Source organism: Anser cygnoides, chromosome 4 (genome assembly GCF_040182565.1).
Source record: "Anser cygnoides isolate HZ-2024a breed goose chromosome 4, Taihu_goose_T2T_genome, whole genome shotgun sequence".
Taxonomy (NCBI): domain Eukaryota; kingdom Metazoa; phylum Chordata; class Aves; order Anseriformes; family Anatidae; genus Anser; species Anser cygnoides.
Genome location: NC_089876.1, coordinates 51,635,659 through 51,657,783, shown reverse-complemented (window position 1 = coordinate 51,657,783; position 22,125 = coordinate 51,635,659). Strand labels below are relative to the sequence as shown.

Here is a 22,125-nt window from a genome sequence, read left to right as displayed (position 1 = left end):
AGCTTCGCTATCAATGTTTCAATCCACAAAGATGAAGATGACAGCGTTTGGGAGGGCAGTGGGGGAGAAGAGTCATCAGCTCATTACGAGGATGCACCAGTAACAGCACATTGTATGTCCTTTTCTAAAGTTTCCTAAGTACTGAATGTGAGGTGTATTCGTCTATTTCTACCGACTTGAAAACTTTACTTCTAAGTTACTGAGTCTCAAATTTACGTGGAAATAGTCCTGTAGGTTGTGTACTTGGAGACATATTGCCTGAATCTTAGTCATGTTTAACCAAAAAAAAAAAACAAACCTGCTAATCTCTTTGATTACTTTGTTATTGAAAGGAGGCTTACAGCTGAAGAAGATGAAGGAGGCAGTGCTTTCTGCCAACGCGTAATTTTATGTTTTCTCTTATAGCCAGTGATTCCCCTAGAGTTTAGACAGGCTTTTTAAGACTGTTCTGTGGATGGAGCAAACTGAGGAGATGAAATAAAGCATTCTTACCCTTTGATATAATCTAAAAAGAAAGTCTCTGCTGGCAATATATTTCATACAAAAATCGATGCATAGAGTTGTGGAAGAATAAATTGATGTCTGATTACCTAATGCTACAGATGGAGAACACAAAGAGCCTGTTCTGTTAATTCGCCTTGTGCTTCAGTACTAGAAAGCTGCAGTGCTCGGTGTCAATACGTGCTAGTTGAGAACAGAAAAATATTCTCATAGCATATTGACTTCTTGTTAACTATTAGTTACTTCAAGCTCTGAAACTTTCAGAGGTTAGTGAAGTATTAGACCAGGAAAAACATTATTTTTTAAGGCTTTCATTGTGTTGATTAATTACCATTTGTCAATAACCCATGTTTAGCATGTTTATTGTATTGTTACTGTTCCATTTTTTTTTTGTTTGTTTAGTTGTATTGCTTTCTGCAAAGAAACTTCTAGTCTCCATGTTGAAGGAGTGGATATGTAGAGACAATATTTGAAGCTCTAGAAGCTGTTGAAGAGATGTACAGAGCAGAAGTCAAAAACTGTAGCCCAGGAGTTTATCCAGTATGGAAGTGGCTGGGAGAGTTTGAATTCTCCCCCCTCCTCCCCCCAAGTGGTGTCTGTGACTTGGTATTTCTGAAATGCTGTTTTAAGTCAGAGAGATTAATGGTTGATTTCTAAAAATTTTTGAAAAAAAATAAAGATTAGGGCCTTTAGGAGTATGTGTAAGTTAAATTGTAGTTTGATGAATATTTTTCAAGATAATGGGTAAAGCAGTACTTGTTTTTAAAAGTCTTGAAGTATTGGTGGCTGAGGAGAACATTCAGATATCTACCTTAGGCATGCAATTCAGCAAGTGTCTTTCTTCAGGCTTTTCACGTTACTGGGCAGCCTAATTCAAAAACTGATTTGGGATAGGAAATTAGGCCTAAAGCATTTGGTGGAGAGCCCGTCCTTCACCCCTCATAGCATGTGGGTGAGTTATTTCTGGCTCGGTTCTGCATCAGTTTGAGCAAAGTCTTCTATCTGCTTCCCCTCAAGCAGAGGGAAGAGAGGCCAAAGCCCTGCAAGCAGCCGGCATGTCGGTGGTGAGAGGGGCAGCACAGAGCACTGCAGATGAATTCCCAGGCTAACATAGGCTGGGGGGGCCTCCAGAGGCAGCTGCCTTCCCTGGGCAGCTTCTCCACGGGACTCTCAGTGCTCTGGCTGGTAATAGTCAGCTCTGCAAGTAACAACGGAGTGATTTGCTTAGTTGTTTTCAGCCTTGAAAGTCTGCTCAAATTAAAGTTGTTTTATTTCCATTCTGGTGAACTATCATACAAGTTTTCTGGAGCAAGACCTAGCAATTACATGGAAGAGTAACATTATCACTGAGGTTTCTCTGAACAGTGAACTACCCGTTATGCTTTGTTGCTTTCTTTTTTTTTGTTTTCTACTCCTCTTTCTGGTCAGCATTCGTAGCCTGGACTGACGTTGCTTGTCCAATTCCCAATTATTTTCAGTAGTTAAACTACTGACTGGAAAGATTCCTGTCTCCGTACAGTTGCCTTATCCTGCCTTAATCGATTCACATTTGCTCAGGTATTAAGCTCAGTCATGGTTAGTGCGTTGATTACTCCCAACTCCTTGGCATGATAAATAAAATAGATTAGGACTTGCTGTCAGGCAGCCTCTGCTATGCAATGGGTCTGAAATGCTCTAATAAAGAAAGTTACTGAGCACGGAGCTGCACTGTGCATGCACTGGCAAGCCACTGTTCTCGCGGCGTTCAGCAGTGAAGGAGCAGACGTCTTCACGTCTTTGCAGAGAGCACCTAAAGCACAGCTGTGGAGAGAGAAAACTTCATGCAACATGCCAGCCAGCCGTGGAGCGCTTCGGATGTCCGACAGCTCTAAACGGGATGGAGACACCACGAGACCAGGGTGATGCTTAATTCAGTTCAGATCTTTTAAACTGACTTATGTAGCGTTTCTGTCCATTGGAGAGACATTAGTGTCTGCCTCCGTTTATCTGAAGGGTAATAAATTCTCTAGGACAGCAAATCACAAGTGTTTCAAGATGCTGTGTAATGGTAACAGAGGCAAAAAGTTTTGTTTTATTGTGCATGGAGAACTGTTGGAATTGTTGATCTACATCTCTTACTGCAGTTCTTGTCTGATTTCCTGGAACCTGTCATAGATAGTTTCAAATGTGTGAGAGTTAATCAGCTCTCAGTGGGATTCTCGCAGTCTAATTGTGGGATGTTTTCTTTTAATAAACTGGTTTGTTGGGGCACTGTAATCAGCTGGTCTGTGCTAAACAAACTAGCTGAAGTGTTCCCAGGAATTGGTTGAGTTGTTTTCATTTACTTAGCGTTTGGCTTTCCTGTTAAAAAAAATTAAGGAGGGGATCATACTCAAAGTTACAGCTCTCTGGGTACCCATTAGCTATCTCTATGTAAGTAAAATTTCTTTTAAAATAAGAATAAAAAATACTGTAGGGAAGGATTAAGAGTCATTTATGTTTTAGTTCCTGGATGGCTATATGTAAAATACTATTAAAAAAAAAAATAAAAGCATCCATCACTCCATCCTCCAATTTTGTGTTGCTTTTTAACAATGGAAAGGTTTTTCGTCTCATGGAAAGACAAATACTAGAGGTCTGTCTTTTCAGTAGCATCTCATTTGTCTTAGGTTTCAATTTCCCTTCTTCTCCATTGATCAAGTTTCTTCAAAGGATTTGTTCATTCTCAGCCAACAAAGGTTCTGTCAAATAGGTGCTTGTAGTCTTGACTACTCTGTCATCCCTGTTATTTATCTCTGAAACATTTCTCAGGTGAGATGGATTCTGTAGCTACTTCCATATTCAGCTGCCAAAATTCTTTCCTGCCCTGTCTCCCCCTCTGTTCTTCACACGCATTGTTATCACAACAAAATGTCACAAATCCTCTATAGTAGTCAGTGGGGGAAAGAGAGGTTTTATGGCAAATTCCAGTGGCTTCTCAGAGGCTTCAGATGTTCTTGTGTTCTTACAGCCAGGGTTAGGTGGTATTCCTAGGAACTGTGAGTGCTCATTTTTGGTGCTCTGATGTTAATCAAACATAAATCCTTCGGTGTTGGGGAATTTTGACTTTTGTGATTTGGATTAATTGCCCAATGAAACACCTGAAAGTTACAGTAATGCACTGCTCTTTACACAAAGTACATCATAATAATCGAGTTTGCCATTAAATTAGGAACGTTACAAATGGGGAGAAACCCGTCAAGATTTAAAATTAGTTAAAAATGGGAATGACTTTTTTTCAGTCAAAACGTTCCAATAATTTGATAGTGCTTTATTCCAAATGACAGTAACTTGCTGTGAAATCACAGGAGAAGCAGATTCTGGGGAGTGTGGCTTTTAGAGAGGTGGGTTGTAAGGTGCGTAAATAAGGCCAGCCTGCTGTGGAGAGAGAGTTTGTAGTACAATTAATTATACCACAAAAATGTGAGTGTTAGCTCCTTGGACTGGCTATGGCAAGTGGATGCAAGGCAAATAAGAAATTCTGGCGTATAGATGCTGCAGCAGTTAAAGGGAAGAGGTTTCACAGTTTTGGTCTAACTAGAGAAAGAAAAGCAGGAGGAAAACGTAGTTTTCCAGACAAGCTGACAAAGGGATGAGTGTTTTAGTAGCAAGAGTGGCAGAGGTTAGACTTAAAAGAAAGAAGTGGTAGGGTTTAGTGAAAGACTAAATGCAGAGGAAGGAAGAAGGGTGATAAAAGCTGAGACAAAACCTGAGAATCCGGGGAGTGCTGTCAGGGGCTGTCTACTGAGAATGTGTGGATGGAGATATTTAAGAGCTCAAATACTACATGGTTAGACAGATGAGAGAAATCCCTGCTTTTTATTTTTGGCATTATTACCTGTGGGGAAAACTGCTGAAAAGTTCATGTTGTGCATTCTCAAGATGAATCGTGGTGTAGGAAGATGCTGGTAAAAGTTGCTGTAGCTTCTGATTCCCTGGAATATAGTTGAGCATAGATGTTATTCCAAACTTTTATTCAGAGCATTCAGTCAGTGGGGGAATTGGTTCTACTACCATTTAACTGCATGTGCTAAAAATATTGCTAGTTCAGTAGCTAATATCCAAATAATAATGATGTTGGGCTTCAGTCCAAGATAAGTATGGTTTATGTACAGCACAAAAAGCAGTGGAGTGACGTGAAGCTGCAGAGCTATCTGGTTCTGGTCTGCTTGCCAGATGAAGTTCCCTATATACAATAATACTTCCACTTCTTGTAAATGGCTTTTCTTTGTACCTTGTTTCACTTGGCTGTTTTACATGAATATTTTAGCTCTGTGTTGCTCTGTCTGGAGTTAAATGGAAGCTTACAGTTTGAAAGAAGAGAATGCATTAATCACCTTGCAGTCAGTTTTGTTCCCCCCCCATTTTATTAAAATTAGATATGAAACCCAGTTAGTGTTTCTAAGTGTTATGAGTATTTCTAAATGAGATAGTTGATAGTGCTTTTAAAATTCTGAGACTAAACTCTGCCACCTATTTAAAAACAGATACAGAAACTGGAGGGGTCTACATATCAGGAAAATGGTAAGCAAATAAAGCTACAACAAAATTCAATCAGGTAAAATGTTTTATGGATGTTATGAAAAGGAAAAAATGCTAGTTCTCAAGGAAACCTACATCCTTCTAAATGTAAGGATGATAGGCTTGCAGTAAAAGAACACATGAACTGGATGTGAATAACTTTGTGATACATCATCTTTATGATTTATGATATTTATTTTCATAGGGGTGACTTCCAATTTTTTTTTATGATTTTGTTTAGGTGTCACACATTGTACATATTGTTTTTGGTGTACTAAGCTAATGAAAATTTCTACACTGTCATCCCAAATGTTGATAAAGGCCCTTGTGAAAATGACTGATTAGTAACAGACAGGCAATAGAGTAGTTAGAAATAATAATTGAATCAGAGTGTGCATACTGCAAGTTAATTAGTTAATGCCATTAATAAAAATAGGGGCCAGGACCTGCATCCCAATCCTGGATTTTGTATTTTCTGAAGATCCTGCTATTTTCAATTTGTGTCAAAATGTGGTATTTGAATGTCTGGGACTTGATAATTTTTTTTGTTGCATGTATATTTTCTATTAGGTGAGCATATACTCATTTAGTAAAGACCGTATCAGTTTAAAACTTCATAAAGTTAGTATTTGGAAGTTGTAATAAAGATTAAGAAAGTAGACTTGTGTATAACAGTGATTTTAAACTCTATAACGCATGTAACTCAGATCGATTTAATATCAGTCTAATTCAAATTAAATTGTTTAATGAATGTTGTGTCACATAAGAATGCCTAGGAAATTACTGAAGTTAAAAATCAGAGGTATAGGCCTCTATTTACCTGCTGTCTGGTTCATGGACTGAACTTTAACTACATGTTGAAAATCATAGCTCCTTATTTAGAAAACACATTTGTAAATCCATTTGCAAAGCTCATCCTGAAAACAGTAATTCTCCAATTTGATTGTTGTTTCTTTTCCAATTATGCAATTTATAATCTTATTTTTTCTACTTCGTGGCATTTTTCATGATTGCTTCTTTTAAAAAAAAGGTTTTTGTAGTGAATCTTGAAAGCATAAATTGCATTCTATTAGAAGAAAACCTGGATATCTATCTGGCTTTATTTAAATTGCTCAAGTGGAGAAAGATGTTGATCAACAGCAGTGGTGATAAAATACAATAGTGATGCAAACAGAAGGCTGAAGTTTATTTCATGTAGCAAAAATAATATTCTTCTGCATATCATAAAAATCTTAAAGATTTTGGGGGCAAAGCAATACAGTGCAACCTGGAAGCATATTATTTGTCATGTTGTCTTTTTTTTGTAGCTAAAATGTTAAATGTATATACTGTGAAATGGTGGGCTTGGAAAATGCTTGTTTTTTTTTTTTTTTTTCTAAAGTGCATACAGAGGAACCTTTATCCAGAAAAAAGTTTGTTTTTTTTTTTTCTCATAAGGATATTGAATACGTAAACTATGAATTCTGCATAATGTTGGATGTATTCCGCATAATATATTAATCTCTTTTCTGAAATTGCCGTTCTAAAATAAGTCATGTACACAAATCCAGTTGGCCTTTGGGGTAAAGGTCAAACAGATGATCGGTTCAACAGATGGTTACAGTTTTTGTTTTCATCTATATATCAAGCCATTAGTTAAATGGAAAATTTCACTTGGCAGAATTGCTGCAACAGATCTAGTGCAGAGATGCTCATTCCAAAAAGCACTGATCTGTCTTTTAAAGTGTGAGTTGAACGTTGCTTACGTGCTATAAATGTATTTGAAGTACATTCAAAACCATTCAATTTCCAAGTAAAGCTTCACACGAAAAAGTAAAAACTTTTCCAAGAAAAAGTTCATTTTTTGAAGTGTTCAGTGAGCATGCACTCTGCTGATTGTTTGGTTTCTTAGGAACACCTCAAATTTGCTGTAGTTAGTAATGAGTAATGATTGAATTGCTGCTCCATCTTCCTGGTATGTGTCTGCGCATGCGCACATAAATCTCTAAAATCTCAGTGATGTAAATGGCCTGATATGGATGCTATTTATGGCTTCTTCAGGAATAAATTGTACTTCTCCTTAAGTTGATGGGAGTCTAAATGCTAGAGTACGTGTGGATTAATCAAAGTAAATGTTTGGCTGTTTTTTCCATACTGAATTTGATTGTTTTGTTATTTGTTTGACCAGTTGTCTCAAGAATGCAGTAATGAAAACTAATCGCGATAAGCTTTTGTACATGTAAGATCCTAAATTTACACTGAAAACTAGAGCTGAATTATCCAGGTGTTTTGAAGGTAATGAAGTTAGTTGACAGTCTCATTCATATTAATATGGTAATGACAAGCCATATGCACAGAAGGAAACATTATACTAATGTTGCATTAGTATAGATTTTTACAGCTGCACTATCACTTTGAATTTTAGTTTTCTAGTTAACAATTTTCACTTGTTTTCCACCAAAGAAGTGGAGCTCCAGTTCTGATTTGTAACTGTTCTATTTAAGTTATATGTAATGTACAAGTGAAAGGACACAAGAACATATCTTGGCATATGGGACTAAATATTTTGATTTTAGTGACTACTAAAACCATTGATAGCTTTCAGCCTCTGGAGGAGCAAGCTCATTATATGAAAAGAAATATCTTTGGCTTTAAACAATGTTTTGATGATAGAGAATTTGTACAGTAATACTTTTTAGACTATTAAAACCTGTGTTTGTGTTTATCAGCAAGATAAACATCTTTATGATAATCTTCAAGATAACCTACATTGTATAGGGCTGTTTGGTGTTCCGTTTCAAGGACTGAATATCATCCGGAGGAAATAATGGACTACTTCATAGCATAAACAAAATTTGTCTGGAAAATGTCTCTTATTTCTGCCCTAATTAAAGACAGCTTGAGGAAGATGCTGAAAATTTACCAGAAAAAATTCTCTGTTTTCTGTTGCTGTCATGCCTCCTTTTATGTGCATTAGGTACATCTGAACTTTTCCTGTATTTATAATTTTTTATATTTTGTGCATATCACGGGTATCCATACACAGCCATAGAAAAATAGAGTACATAGGTTCATTTATTTGTTAAATTCAAAGGGTGCTGTCAATATCGTTGATATTAAGAACTAAGGATACACCACAGGGGAATGTACCGCAGCAGTACTGGGTATGTTGGCAACATTGCTGGCCCAATTCACACCTCAGTAAAGTTCATCAAAGGTTATCAGTTCAGCATGCTTCTGATCAGGTCCCAGGGTAGGAATGATTACTGCGTTAAAATTCGTCTTGTTACAATAAAAAAGCTTTGAAGAAAAATCATTTAAAAAATCAGAACGCAGAAGATCTGTAGTACGATTTCAGGGTTGTTAGGATTCTTTGAATGAGTTCTTGAAGTGCTTCAAAATGACTTTTTCATTCACGAACTCAATTCTTCTGGGCAATTGATGAAGGATGACTGCACTGTAGGTATTTTAGGTAGTACTTAAATGAATGGCAGGTGTGTAACCACCTAGTATACCAGAAGGGAAAAAAAATCTGGCCTCTGATGAAAAACCATTATGCCAAACTAGAATATGGTGGTTCTTTTCAAATACATGCATATGTGTATTTTGAATGGGCTTCTGTATGCACTTAATGCTATGACAAATTTTGTTTCAAGACTCATCATGTAGCTGATTAATTGCTTTAGGTGTGTTTAAGATACATAAAAATCCATAACCTCTTATATTTGAGAAGCAGGATGACTTGGAGGAGGAAAATAGGGGAGAAGGCAGGTAGCAAAAGGCTAATTCTTGCAGTGTAACTTCAAATGTCAAGTATTTCATCTAGCTGTCAGAAAGATTTTCTTCAGTGTAGAGTCAATATTAAGTTTTGACAAGTTGTTAGATTGGGGATTGAGAAGAAGACAAAAAGGATGAATCAGAAACTTACTCTGTTCAAGAAATCATCTCTGTTAGCATCACCAGTAGTCTACTTTAAGATGCTGCTTACCTCCATTCCCCCAAATCGTTATGGGCATATGAAATAGCTAAGTCTCCACTAGTGGGTTCAATAGGTACTTTAAAATTTGTCAAAGTAGCCGTTTCATGGTAGAATTGTTGGCATGCCCTCCATATGTGCATAGCTTCTGTTGTCCAACCAGTTAAGTGTGAATGGATTTTAAATCCTTACCAAGGAGATGAAAGGAGGGGACATCACAAACACTTCCATATTATTGATAGATCCTCTGTTTTTATTCATTTGCCACAAAAAGATATTTTCCTGATCCTGTAGAGCAGTTCTGAATTTCAATTTGAAATACATTGTGTGTGAAGTCTGTGTGCTGGCTTCATTTGTATAATAATATGAAGATTCTTCATTACAGAAGCACCTTCCAACTTGTAAAAGATCTGTTCCCAGAAGATTAGAGGTTAGGTTAATCAGCACATCTGGAATTGATTTACATTTGCAATACTAACCTGATTCAATTTGCTTGACTTAATAGAAATGAGTGATAGAGGTTCAGGATCCTGTTGTAGGAATAAGTAGTAATTTTAAAGAGGTGCTGTAAGGATTAGCAAGCTATTTTTATTTTAAATGGCTGAAGGTAAATCTGTTGACTATAATTACATAATGGGAGGTTTTCATTCTAATGTTTTTATGCATGAAACAGAGATTTCTACCTCTTCTAACACATAGGTTTAGAGTCGCTATTCCCAAATAACCCAAAAAGGCAGCAAATGGCAGTACATTTCTGTTGCCGGAGACTGACTTCATTTGTCACTCAATCCCAGGAGACCTGCCGTACAGTGTTCACAGGAAGATTACGAATGAAAGGTTCTGTCCACCCGCTCTCTACAGCTCTTATGTCTGAATAGTTCCCAGGCTGTGTGCTGAAGCAGGATTCGAGCAAAGAACAAAGATAAGCTTTTGGGTTACAGAGTCTTGATGCAAGAGGCTAGAGTCTTTCTGAAGACCCTCTCAACTATAACAATTTAGAGAATGCTTTAAAAGCTGGAAAGCCTCACAAAGTTTAATTTTTCACTTTAATTCAAGCATTCCAACTTTATTTATACACATATATGACATTATGTATCCAATAAGTAATACATTTAAAAACGATGGAAATTCTGCCATGACTAACCTATGTATAAAGCTTTGTTAAAATGTGAAATTTACTTTCCAAAGGAAATTAATATTTTTTTTAAAAAATGAGTTTAAATAAATGAGTTATAAAAATAGTTTATATAAACTCATTTTCCAGCAAATTTGATTCAAAACATCTTTCTAATATTTTATGTTATTAATAAATGAATGCATATATTCTAAGCTTAAAATATCAGGATTTTTGTGCTATAATTTTTTTTGTTGTGATATCTCTGCTTACAGTGTAGAGAACAATTTTCCTATCCTTGAGAGCACCTCCATTATTTTATAAATACATTCATTCTCTTATATCAGAAACTGGGATCTGTGGAAATGTATGTGTGTGAAGCTTCAGGTGTTTCATGTTAGATAGTATTTATAAAATGAGGTCATTCACTTTGGGTGTCAAGTGTTCCAGTTTCATTTAGAAATCATAACAGGCATTTTTTTCTGGGTCTCCAATAGCTCAGATGAGTGCCTGATCTGTAGAATTTTGTCTAGTATGTCAAACTGTGGTTTTGAACGAAATTCTGTCTTGGCTATGAAAATTTCCCTGATTAAAGCCTTCTCACAGTTGGTCTGTTGGCTTAGAATGCCTGTGCTGTGGTGTAGCCCTGGCAGACAGCTCAGCAGGCCCAAGTCACTCGCCCACCCTGCCCAGGTGGGATGGGGAGAGAAAGGGAGAGGTAGAAGTGCGAGAGCTCAGGGCTGGGGCAAGGACAGCTCGGTGGAGGAAGGCAGAAGCCTCATGAAGCAAAGCCTGACTGGGCCCCACTGGCTGCTTCCCACCGGCAGGCAGGTGCCAGCCGCTACGGGCCAGCAGGGCTCCTCACACAGGGCGGCTTCTCGGGGAGACAAACGGCATCGCTCCCAACATCCCCCTTCCTCCTCCTCAGCCCCAGCTGTCACCGCTGAGCGTGAGGCCGGGTGGTGTGGGACATCCCCTTGGGCAGCCTGGGCCAGGTGTCCTGGCTGGGTCCCCTCCAGCTCCTGGGGCACCCTCGGCCCCTCTCTGGCAGGGCAGCGCGAGGAGCTGGGAAGGCCTCGCCTCTGGGCCAGCGCTGCTCTGCAGCAGCTGAAAATATCAGGGTGTGATCACTGTTTTCACGATAAGCCCAAAACACAGAACCATACCAGTTATAATTAAGGAAATTAATTCTGTTCCAGCCAAAAGCAGCAGGACAAACTGGTATTTTCCAGTAAGACACAATTACGGGGGGAATTCTCACTTGACTGTCTGGGAATTTAAATTATAATTAAGGTGGCTGATTACAACTGGTATGGAGTGCACACATGTATGACTGACCCATAAATGTGAATTTTAAAGCAGGAAAAGATCTTTTTTATTTTTTTTTTTTATTTTTTTTTATTGTATTATCTTACCTCAAAATAGAATCTTAAAGAGCGTTTGGATTTGAGCAAGGCAGTAATTCTTTAAATATGAAATTTTGATTAAATTTTAATTCAAGAAGTTCTCTTAGACAAACAATGCATCTTGTCCAGCTTCAACCAACAACTAGTATGGATGCTTCGCGGGGAGAATGTGAGGAGCAAGTTAAATGCAGCCCTTCCTAGTATAGTTCGTCAGTAAGTTTTTAGCATCTTTTTTAGTATACAGACCTCATCAAGAGGCTTGCATCCAAGTCACTGTGCCTACTAACGATTAGCTTATTTATCCTTCAAGTATTTGATTAATCTGCTCTTGAACTCTTGCAGATATTTGTCCTGTTCTCTTATGGTGATAAGTTACGCGAGGTAATTGTCATCTGTGAAATTAAAGAATTCTTCTAATTCTTACCCTGCTGTGTGGTAATTCCATGAGAACTTCACAGGCTCGTATGCTGTGAAAGGTGGTTTGGGCGTGGACCAAAGGTGTGGTCAGAGCTTAAACGAAGCTCCTAAGCCAAGGGGAGATGCCATTGTAAAACCTTATCACAGCTCTTTTCCACATCTTCAGAGCCTTCCAATCCGAGATACGTACCTGTCTCATAGCAAAGTTGGCCTTGAGCAAGGGCAGCCAGATCCCACTGGGGGTGTGAGGGGAGATGCAGAAGAGAATTATGAAAAAGGATGGCTAGAGGCTTGTCAAGGCGTCAGGAGCTTGGGAGTGTGCTCTGGGTCCTGTTAATGTGTTCCTAGAGACCAAGAGCAGCCACAGCAGGACAAAGATGGACCTAGGGAACAGCTTTTGTCTAGGAGGAGTTACGTAATGGAACATCAGGTTGATTTAATGAACCAGGAACCTTGTGAAATGTATATAGAGAAACTCTTCTCAACTCCTCCTCTAGCGAGTACTGGAGGCTGTGGTACTAGCCTAAAGGAGTGGAGGAATTGATAACTCTGCATATGTTATAACATGGGGAAGAAAACATGCTTCTGGTAAGAATATGGGGAAGGGGAGAAAGAAGGAAGCCCTTAGAACTTAACATGCTTCTGGTAAGAATATGGGGAAGGGGAGAAAGAAGGAAGCCCTTAGAACTTAAAAGCATGAGCAGAAAGGGAGATTGTCCAAGTAAATGGGATTACCATTTTTAAAGACTGGATGTTGTATGGTTACTCATTGGAATCTTGAAAGAGCTGGTGTGCCATCCGCAGGCTGAAATGGGGTGACCTGGGACAGCATATTTCTCCATGTGGAAAAAGGTGCTTTGGTTGCCTTCATTTGACTGCAGGGCAGTCCCTTTCAGGGAAAAAACCTGGGCAGGGGGACAATTTCGCTGTTGAATTAATGGCTTTCTTTGCTGGCATCACCCAGATAGCTGAACTGCTGTTCTGTAATCAGTGAAGCAAACGAGTTGTAAAGTACATCACATTTAAAAGGTAATTCTAAATGCAAGGAAATCAGCTTGTAGTCATTACTGCATCCTGTGGATCATCTTTAATTAAAATGGTTATACTTTCAAATTGTTAAAGGCTTACTAAGTTGGTGACTCGCACAGAGTTTTGTGATAGAGTAATGTGGTTTGGAAAGAGGAACAAAGCGTAGAAGGAATATCTTTCCCCATTTAAAAAAAAATAAAAAAGTTCTGCAATCAGTAGATTGTTCAAATTGTACTTCAGTCTCTAAAATATTGAGTTCACAGAAGTCTCACTGCTACTAATGTTTCTAATATTTTCTGTGTCATATAATTATCCCTGCCTACAGTTTTAAGAAGGTGGCAATCCTTGGCTGGCAGTACCAGTGCATTCTCATCTCTCTTTAATCACATTTCCAAAAAATTTTTGAAGAATGTATCTTGATTCATATTCACAAGCTGTTTGTTATGTTTCAAACATGAAAATTGTTTGTGGGTGGAATACTTTCTTTTATTGTGCGTGTGTTTCAGAAATCATCTGTCATCTGATTTAAACTTCAATTTAGTCAGCACAGCATCTCAATTTAGAGAAAATTGGACTCCATTATAAAATACAATTGCAATAGGATTATGGTTTTATGGTAATGTATGTAATTTATCACTTTTATTATTATGCAACAGATTGTAGAGTAATGTTTTGACTTACTCCTTTAAAATTGCTTTGGAACATTAAAATGATAATATTACACTTCTGTGCTTTTTCTCTCTTTTTTTCTCCAAAATTTTAAGGAGAGATACAGTAGCCTGAATTTCCTGGATGGCATAAGGAATTTTCAAAATGTTTTTGTTGCTGTGAAGACAGATAAACAGGGATACAGTGTTAGAACAAAAAGTTAAAGTTATTCAGGAATGACATGAAGATCTTTGAATTAAGTTATTGAATTCCAACTATTTTTATTCAACATAATCTGGTTCTTTGCAGCATGGTCTTTGGAGATATCTTGTGTTTGAGCAGATTAAATGGTAAAGTTATGAATTCACAGGAGATGTAAAACCAAACAAACTTCCTTTCTCAGGAAGAAGTGCCTAACAGTTTTGCAAATACAGAACTGTAATAGCAATTCTGAGCTGATAAAAACTTCTAACTGGACTTTTCTGGGCCTGCTGGTATGCAGTCCCTCAGGGATTACCAGAACTGGGATCACAGTTCATAAGAAAAAGTAATGTTACCAGTTGTTGAAATAATTACTGTTTCAAAAACAGTAATGGCCTTTAAAAAAAAATGAAAATTATGAACTGGTCTTGTAGTTCATGTAATCCCTGAGAGGCTGTATTCTGGACCCAGGAGGTCCAGTTAAAAGTTTTTATCAGCTGCAATCCCAGTTTGTGTAGTCCCTAAGAGGTTGATGAGTTCTGTTGGTTTAGATTTGCAGCTCCCCCTTGAAACATGGGGTGAGCAAGTTCCTCTGCTCTGGAAGTGTAAGAAGTGAATGCCTGGTGGCTCTTGGTTCACTGAAAACCTTCCTGCAAAATGTGCAGCTTCTTTCCCTTTTAGAAATGGGATTTGTGAAGGATGGCAGTCTTATGAGATTTCTCTGCTGTTTGTGATCATTGGTTTTATTTTATATTCCTGCCTTATTCTCTTACTAGAAAGCATTGAGATATTTACATACTCAAAATTGCATGTAGTTTGGATTCTTTTTAAGGGCTGGGAACAATATGTATTTGTATTCTCATACTGTCAGGAGATAATGTTTCTTAAAACAGTGCCTATTTTGCACTGCTGTATTCTAAGTAGAAATACTCAGTAAGCGCATATGCTCACGTGTGTGCGGTAGTTCATATACATATGCATTCAGAGTCACCTCAGGTTTTCATTTGTTCTTGTTTTATTTCAGTGCAGGCTGGGTGTCTTTCAAATCTAAAAACTTGGGTTTTTTTTGGTGTGATTTTAAGTGCTGTGTTCAAAAAAGTAGTACTAGAAGATAATCAGGTAATATAAAGTTGTGTGTCACTTAAATGTCTCAAAGTGAGGTTGAAACAAATCATTTCAACCACTGACAGCTTGATTTTTTTCTGTATGTGTAAGTGAGGGGGAATCCCAGGAGTTCTGTATGGACAAATTTTAAATCCAATTTATGGAAATTAATTCTTAAAAAGATACGTTAATTATTTTCAGGTGCCCACAGTCCTCTAGCACCCTCAGAAATTGTTGCTAATACTCATGCATTTCTGTGCAGTGTCCCGAAGCTACTGTAGGAGCGAATAAATTATATGGAAAGTGGTGCTCGTTATTCCTCATAGAATGAAACCTGTAGCAATGGTGACAAGGGTTGCTAGTTTGTTTGGAGGAGTTGAGTTCATCAGGTGGAACAGAGCAAGCAAGGCATTTGCAGGTGAGCTGTGCTGATCAGGGAGTAACCCAGCTTGGCCATCACCAGGTGAAGGAGGGAGACCAGGCCGCAGGGTATTTGCTTGAGAGGTTTGCACCTTGATGGCAACGCCGCAGGTAGGGATAACACAGTGGAGGAGAATGGTTGTCAAGTCTTTTTTATACACTGGCATATTAAGAAACATTTGATAAGGGAAAAATGGAGGCTAAATTGTATCTCAGGTTATTATTTTCTTCATTCAAAAGAATAAACTTCAAATGCAGGTTTAATCTCTTTCTGATTGTTTTTGAATCTTTCTTTTTAATGCATGCCCTTCAGAATAGAGTCACATAAAATACTTTTGCTAGGGATTTAGTATTGTTATTTTCTTCCCACTTACAATTTACAAATGTGTCCAACATTTTCCAGCTTACCTCTCAAATCAGCAGTACTGGTTTTCTATGCTTTTAAGAATGTTTATTTTCTGAAAAAAAGGCTCATTCTTTTGCTTTCTTGTACTAAATGCCGTCCCTGACAGGCTGGAGAGCAAATGGACATCAGGAGTACGATCCTTCCTCAGATAGCTAGAATTAATTTTCCAGTAACAGAGGTGAGCTACATAATAAGGTGCAGTGCATGCTTTTGTACTGTAGTGACGCGTTTGGCTAACGCATGTTGGAGCCATTTTCTTGATCAGTAATTAACCTAATCCCAGAGTCTATGCTCTAAATAATAAAAAGAAACTGAAATTTTCTTTGCAATCTTTTTTTTGTCTTAGCTTCCAATTAATTAAATTTATACAGATTGTTTTGTTCACATCCTCTGTCTTTTTTGTAAGGCAAATTATTTATCAGTTCATTACTTTGCCATTTTTTTCTGCTATAGGCATGCCTTTGGAAATCAGGAGATGTTACTACAGCTTTAATAGTGTCTTTCAGTGTAATGGATTAAAAAAAAAAAAGATTCTGAGGAAATTGGTACAAGCAAAGTTATAATTCTTTGTGCTATTTTTCTTTGCTTATCTAATGACAGCTTCTTCTGCAGAATAGACAAGCTTTTATGTCTCTCTACAGCTGTATGATGTGACAGCTTTACAACTTTGAGCATATTTCTTGGTAAGTTCTCGATATTAGAGAACAGCTTTTGGTCTAGAAGAAAGGGCTAAAAACTGCGTAACTGCCAAGGCAATTTACTGAGTATTTTTCTGTCTCTAAGTTCTGCCTGTTTAACTGAGATGCGTGATTTTGTCCCAACCATTCTATTCTGGGGTTTTGAATGTGATTTGTTCTGAGGCTCATAAGCTTTTGTATTGGGCCAAGACTTTAAGAAACTGTAAGCTATAAAATCAAGAGCAAAACAAAACACAATACAAAGTTCCCACCTCCCCTTAAAAACAAAACAAAACAAAACAAAAAAAAACTCAGCCTGGAAAGCTTTCAATCTAAACAAGGGAAAAATTTATTAATATAGATGGGTAAGAAAGAACAAAGAGAAAAGGTGATTGCATTGATTAAAGGAAAAAGGCAAAAAAATTTGGTTTATCGATTTGACTGCTGCAACCTCTTACATTCTGGTATCTTTGGTGTGGTCTCATGCATTGGTTTGCAAAGCATGTGGCACCTGATTAAATCTGTTCATTTACACAGGGAAACTGAGAAGACTTGGTGTTTAGAGGAAGAACGAACCTCCTGATGGAAAGCTGTAGCTTTTGTAGCTTTCCTCCCTAAGATCATTCATGGTTAGCTCACAGTCATTCTAGTGCCACCTTCTCCTCTATTTTTCTTTTTCTTCCAAGGTTTTTTAATTGCTTGAGTTTCTGCCACCTCTCAAATTATTTAACTAGCCTCAGGCAGTATTTTTCCCTCAAGAAAATGGATCCTATGTTGAAAAATCAGCTACGTTTTAAATAAGCCTTTCAGTATTCCCTGTTCCAGTAAGGTTCGTGTTTTCTGAAAATGGTTGCTCAGAACTGCACGTAATGTTTCTCATGTTGTTTCTTATGCCATGTTTGATGACACCGATTTCTTTTTCGGCCTGTGCTCAAAATATCTCACTGTTCCAGCCTTTTCCATGACTGCTTGGTAAACCTTTGTCGTAGAGGTTGAAAATGAGTAACTGTGGACTCAGCTTGACTGTCTAAGTCTATCATACAGGTTTGTCACAGTTCTCCTAAAACCATGCTTGGGGTTTGTGGTTTTCTGTGAGAGGTTCTGCCTTCCATAGAAAGGCAGTCTACGATGTTCTTAATTTTGAGCAGGGGTTTCCCAGCTGATGACAGTGGAGAAAAACTAAATGATGTCTGTCAGACACCACTGCTGATGGTCCTCACTTAGATCTGCAGGCAATTGCTTCCATTTATTTGGGATATCATTATGTCTGTGACAGAACATGTCAAGTACAGCAGTTTGAATTTTAAATTACTTGTGAGCATATTCACAATTAGCTACATCATCAGAGATATTTTTAATGAAATGTATGAATGCTAACACGTAGATGTTTTTCATATATGGCACTGCGGAGCGTCTAGGTTCCCAACCTGGCTTATGGTGGCAGTGTGATTTTAAGTGTAACTGTGCTGCTAAAGATGTCTCAGTAAGCTTTTTTGACTCCTTAATTCTACATTAGTAATATTTTTTTCTCCCTTTATTGGAATAGAGTATTTAGTTACTAGCTGTGTACGGGCCTGTGTTTACCAATTCTTCTGTACCAGGGGATATCTTCACTGTAGGTGCTCATGGGAGTATTTGTATTCTCAAAAGACTGAAAGTCTACAGCAAACTACTGCAAAGATTTATTTAGTTTCTCAGAAACTTAAATAATAAATTTGTTTTTGTATAGCCTTAATTGTTTACACTTTTTTTTTCAATGATGTGCTGATGCTTGTGCTGTTTTTCTGACCTGATGAAGGGCTTGTGCACTAAAAGATACTCTGCTTGCTACCAGTTTAATCCCAACGTTTGGTTTAATGCCAATGTTATTTTTTCCCCTGCAAGCTTTGTTTCTTTATAGAAAGACATTATGTGTTTTGGTAGGGTGGTGATTCAGTGGCACTGCTGTGGAATTCACTACAGCAGCAGACAATGAAAAGATGCACGCTTTGGGTGTGTGCAGTTAATTTGATGAAACGTATTTTGACAGACACCTTGTAATTAGAATTTTAAATTAATCTTTTTTTTTTTTTTTGCATTTTAATTATGTTTTATTTCAGTTCTTTGCTGAGAAGCTTTTCATTAGTTGTGAGGAGTTTTCATTACTGAATTTCGTTAAGGATTGTACGTCATGGCATAATGGGTTTTCATGTGTAGAGCTTTCAGTCTGTTTTTCTGAAAAAATCTCCAGGCTCTGGGTGCCACATATCTACAGAGTACCTTGTTTTAAGAGTCGACGTAAGCAAAGAAAATAAACTCAGATTGCACGTGCAGCTAATCATCCTGCACTATTATGATTTCTCTTGACAGCACTACAAATTTATGTTGAATTATGTAAAGAGATACTGTACCTGTTTTACTATATCTTCATTTATAATGAAACCTTTCACCAAAGTGTAGTACTTCGTTGCACCTTCTCAGTATGATGGAGTTGTCACTGTACAACAGATCAACTATCTTGGGTTGTTGTTGCCAACCAGTTTGTTCTTTCCCAAATACTTGGTATGAAAGCCCATTACTGAAGCTGTTCTGTTACACTAATTAGAAACTTGTTTCTCTCTAAAGCACTGATGTGCCTCATTCAAAAAAAAAAAAAAAGAAAAGAAAAAAAGAAAAGAAAAACCCATTGTGTAGGACTTGTCCCTTTTACATGCTTTTTTTTTAAGCCCTGACATGAAAATTAAATAGATGTGAAGGTTATTTTTACTCTGAAGGAATTGAGTAGTAGGATTATTATCATACAGCACATATCCGACCATGTTGTCTCCCAGAGAGTATGAAGGTATTTATCTCCCTGTTAACTTCCCCTCTCAAGTTAGCTTTTGGGAATGTGTTTTTTCCTTTTCCTTTTCCTTTGGTAACGTGTTACACTGTGTAATACATTCCTACATTCATGGATGCAGGAGAGAGGCAAAGTACAATGTAAGCAGCGATGCTTTTAACCCTGAGCGCATTCATGACGTGTTTTCTTGAAATACCGTTTTCTGTGCTTGACTTGTGAGCATTACTAAGCTCAACTGTATGATTACACTTGTCCATATGCTTCTGTGAGCACCACAGGTGAACTGAACTTTGATGATTAATACACTAAAAGGTAGGTAAGGAGCTACGTGCCAACCTGCCACTGAGCTGTGACCAGGCCCCCGTCCATTTTAATCTCTGGTTCAGTGCAGAGCATGGGAGGTCAAGGGATCATGAGGACCTGCGTCTCATGCAGAAGGCTCTTTATTTAGTCTGCTTACTTTATTGGTGTGATCCAGATCTTTTAATGAGGTCTTCTGATTTTATTCTATTTTATATTTTTTTAAGTTTGTTGATCAGAAGTCATGGCAGTGAGTATACAGTGAATTTAAGGTGCGAGATGTTGAGGAGCCTTTCTACTCCTAGAGAATATAGGTGGCTGGAACCCAGAGTGTTTGCTTGGAGTTACTGTGGGAGCTGAGTGTAAGGACTGGGAAAGAACAGTGCTGGTAAAGAAATAGCTCTTCAGAGATGTAAAAAATAATTCTAGCCTTTTATTAAGGAAAGTGTCTGGGTGACTCCTTACTCTGGTGTGAAAACTGGGTCCCACCTCTGACACTTTTGAATATCCTATTACACTGGTTTGGGTGCTTGACCTCCTCTAAATAATGAAGAGGTGCTTTTTTGATTTCCCTCCTTCCCCTTTTTTCCCCACCCCTGAGTTACTCATACCGAGACACGAAAACAGTGGCATAGAGTACCTTTGGGTACACATAGTAGTAGCTTTACATTTGTTTCTTCATCATCTTTCAGTGTTCTTAAATTTGTTGCTAACTTGTAGGGGGAAACCTGAAACAACTAGAGAAAACTTAGGAAGTTCACAGCAGACTTGCTTGATTGCACACTCAGAAATCAGCAGCTTGTTTGTATAACCTATGTTACGAAAGTGGGGATTGCATCTATGTCAGAGTTTCTTTAGCTACTTTGCATGCTGATGTACCACTTAGTACTGGCAAGGAAGAGCGAATTCAAATATAGCCATTAAAAAATGGAGAGCTGTTGATGACAGCTTAGCATTGTCATCGTAATCTGTACATATCTACACCATTATTCAGAAAACTGTTAGTTTTCACAGGCCGGCAATATTATTTTTATTTTAAAATGCAAATAAGAGAAATGTAACTATATAAAAATTAAACCATAACTGAGTAGGTTGACAAGACACACATTATTATCTGACAGCAAATACCCACATGCCTGTAAAGGTGACGTAGATGTCTGATTTAAGTTTTGCCTTTAGATAGTAAATTCTTTGTTTTTCTTGCAACGGGAGTGTAAAGACATGACAGAATTGCTAGAAAGTTGGCAACCGAAGGAGGCGGACATGAATGTTCTCACTGCAGTATCATTTGTCAGAAGGAGCAGTCTTTGAAGAAAAACACTATTGTAAGCAATTTTGCATTAGTTTTTTTACTAAAACAAACAAAAATTCTACCCCCACCATCTATGCAGTCTTTCACTGTTTTTAACTTCTGAAAAAATACACTTTTAGAACTGGCCATGTTTCGTATTGTTTTACAACTTGGCTCTTTGCCAGCTGTTCTTCGTTTTCACATTACATCTTTCCATAAAGTAGGTACTGTCTGAATTTTAGTTTTAGCTCACAAATGTTAGCTGACAAAAAGAGTAGAATCACCAGATGTTAACGTATGTCTTGATAAAACAAGTTCGCTAATGGCAAACAGTATTTTTAAAAGATCTTTATATGCATTTCTTTTAGTAGAGTATGAAATGAATAGACTATTAAGGAGTGAACCAGAAGCAATTCTGGGAAGGCAGCAGTCATCAGAGTAGTTCAAGTTGCATCTCTTTTCCTTACTGTTGGTTTACTTTTCTCACAAGCTATGCAAAGTTGTCATTGAGTCATCTGATCTGCACAATTCAGTGATGTCAGTTGTGCAGCACAACAGAAGCAACATGTTTTAGGCTCTCTGTGTGCTGCATTGTATTTTAGAGTAGAGTGGCAGCCCTTAGTTGTTCTTCCATTAAGGTTATGATAGATTTAAAGCAGTAATTAGCCCTTCTAAATAGAAAGGCAAAATTGAATAATGAATAGAATATCAACTTGGTTAACATAAGTATTATTTTGCAAGCAAATTCAGTATCTTATGGAAGTTGACTGTGTCTCCCTAAGCAGCAGCTGAAGCTAGTGGCAGAGGGTCTCAGAACTGGACAAGGATTATACTGATACTGGCTCATCAGCTGCAGGGAGTAATCTTCCTGCTGGAAGGAAAGAATAGAAGTATGGCTGCTTCCAGGGCTTTCCTCTTTGCCTTCCATAGTGAATACCCACAAGTATTTGTTTTGATGTCACTGAAATGTTGTCCACTGTGGTTTGTGGCTTTGTTTTATGCGTTACTCCTCAAAAATTTTTTTTGACCCTTTTGTCTTCATTTATTCTGTTCATTGGGGTGCATGTGTCTTTTTATTGTCATTTGAACAAAACCTGAGCTTTCTGATGAATGTTTTTTATGTTATTTTCTTGTTCCTGAAAGCTTCTCTTGGCCTGTTTGTCCATGTCAGTTGCCTTTTAGCTTTTAATCAAGCCTTTCTTGATAAGTCATGTGCACTGGCACCATGTTTTTGATATGGTATCTTTCAGTGATGTCCATGATGTCTGTAGGGATTTAATTCTTTTAGCAGTTCTT

General features: G+C 37.7%; 1 protein-coding gene across 9 annotated transcripts in view; it reads left to right on the top strand.

Moving 5' to 3' along the window:
- The window catches only part of MARCHF1 (membrane associated ring-CH-type finger 1), a 299,519-nt gene that overhangs the window by 89,986 nt on the left and 187,408 nt on the right, over positions 1-22,125 (top strand). For 2 of the 9 annotated variants that reach the window (XM_066996119.1, XM_066996130.1), the window contains exon 2: positions 3-112. The exons of the other annotated variants lie outside the window; for them this stretch is intronic. The gene's annotated coding sequence lies outside the window, so the exon portion shown is untranslated. The remainder of the gene's footprint in view (positions 1-2; positions 113-22,125) is intronic. 9 annotated transcript variants of the gene reach the window in all.